The following is a 2,653-nucleotide window of genomic DNA, read 5'->3' on the forward strand; positions in this document are numbered from 1 at the left end:
AATAGTAATATAGTATGAAGTTATACCTTTTTCCATTTTTAGTTAAAAAAATTCATTTACTTACTACAACTGAAAATGTTCAACCAACACGGCAACACCTAAATAGTGTATCTTTGTACTCTCCCAAAAGTAGGTTTGGTCCAACACCCAAAGAAAAAACTTTGAACAAAACGTATGATAGTAGGTTTTTCTTTTCAAATGTTGTCCTTCCCAAAGAACAATTTTCGTTTGAACAATTTCACGGTGACATGAATTAAAAAAACAATTGTTGTTATTTGCGGTGGTATTGTGTGAAACGATGAAAATGAGAGAATCTTCGTTTGATTCACTTCTCTTGTGTGTTTGATGCTTATAAATTACCCTCAAATCAGATCAGTTTTATTTAAAGTAAGCAAGTTTTTCAGAGCAAAGATCACTAATGTTTTGAATGAAACCTAAATTCCTTTGAATTTACTAAATGATATGTATATAGAAGAAGAGGATAACTCAATCAATTATTACTGTCATAGAGATCATGTGACCCCAGTTAAATTGAACATATTCACCCAAATAATAAAGTTAGTATGGTCGAAAGATAAAAAAAAGGAAGAATATAAAAATACTCCGTAGATTTTTTTTTTCATCAAAATATATATATATTGTTATAAGATAAACTTTGAAATGATCCTCCACCCCTTTACCAACTCAAGCACTATGATCATCTACTCATCAAGCACTATGATCATCTACTCATCAAGCACTATGATCATCTACTCATCAAGCACTATGATCATCTACTCATCAAGCACTATGATCATCTACTCATCAAGCACTATGATCATCTACTCATCAAGCACTATGATCATCTACTCATCAAGCACTATGATCATCTACTCATCAAGCACTATGATCATCTACTCATCAAGCACTATGATCATCTACTCATCAAGCACTATGATCATCTACTCATCAAGCACTATGATCATCTACTCATCAAGCACTATGATCATCTACTCATCAAGCACTATGATCATCTACTCATCAAGCACTATGATCACCCACTCATTTACCAAATCAAGCACCATCTTTGATATTTTATGCATTGTTGTTCACTATAAATACCATCACTCATCTCACTCTTTTATACACCATAAACAAGAACAAGAGTTTATAAGAAAAGAACCATTACATCTTCTTCTTCTTACTTATAATAAACTCTCTCACTTATAGTAGTGTTATTTGCTTTTTACGGGTATTAAATTCTACTCTTATTTAAATTTCTCGATACTATAAATTATAAGTTATTTCATAACAGTAGGGGATTTCTGATCCAACATTAGTTGTTAAACTCGTAGGAAGTTAAACAAAGCAAACTACTACATACGGGCACTCGTAGCAGTGGCGGACCCAAGATTTTTTTTAATCTGGGTCAGGGACAAATTAAATTTCAAAAAATAAAATAAAATGGGTATTGAACCCGTTAACTCATATATAAGGAGGTGGAACACTACCATTTGAGGTGAGTAGACATACTTACTATAGGCCACAAGAAACGTTTAACAATTGACACACCATCTCATAAAGTAGGTCCGCCTCTGACTCGTAGCAAATAAAATATTTTTGAAGAATGCATAGACCAAGTGTAGTTAAATGGTCAACTACTTTTGAAGAATGCATCGATTTGGGTCATATTAGAAAATTGAATGAAACATGTATGTCCTTTCTATGTGAAATGATATAAAATCTTTCTTTTTTTCTTGGTAAAAATAAAAAATTTTTTTTTTAAAAAAAAAAAAAAAAAAAAAATATAAAATCTCTTTATATGCACGTTTATGTAGGAACTAGGAAGTTAACAGTCTTCTGTCTCCCAGCCACTCCCACTACCACTATTGAGTTACTCAGAAAAATAAGGTTAGGAATCGTATCTTGCATTTTGTTCCACACAGTCAACTGTTATTTATCATAAACAAAAGGATTTATTGTTTATCTTTAGGTTCACTGTATCTTCCTATATGCCTTACAAAGGTTGATATGCCTAATCATTGTCTAACAAGAAAGCCTCTCTACATTTTATTCAAAAATAATAATAATAATAATGGGTTTACTAATTTGATTGTTTAACAGGCAAAATACACTGAATAATTTTTTTTTTTTTGATAAATTCTCTCGGCTATCCGGTTGACCTCTAACCCGAAAGCGTATTATTCTACATGATTCGAATTTGAATATTTTTCGACTTATACCAAAAGATTGATAGATTTACGGTCCATCATGCTAACCAATTTGGGCCGCAACTTAATTCTAAACTTACCAAATAGCGATAACTTAGTTTTGAGCAGAAATCAAATTCAAAACCGACGGATTTATGCCGAGTCTTAAAAAATTACTATACCACTTCTTGGTTAATCCCCTATATATTAATTGAGAAGCATTTGAAAAATTAGAACCTTAATTTTGTATTAATTAAAAAAAAACCTCAAATCCTAGGTGGCATACTAGATGTCTTCTAAATTCCATTTCAAAGAATTCTAGAGCATCTAATATAAAATATAGTTTAATCTAACGGTGTCACATTATTTCATAATTATATAACACTAGAGAACATTATATTAACCTAAAATATAGGAAATGTGTATTCTTTCCTTAAATAAAAGCTACGGAATTACCTAATATG

Source organism: Brassica oleracea, chromosome C3 (assembly GCF_000695525.1).
Source record: "Brassica oleracea var. oleracea cultivar TO1000 chromosome C3, BOL, whole genome shotgun sequence".
Lineage (NCBI taxonomy): Eukaryota > Viridiplantae > Streptophyta > Magnoliopsida > Brassicales > Brassicaceae > Brassica > Brassica oleracea.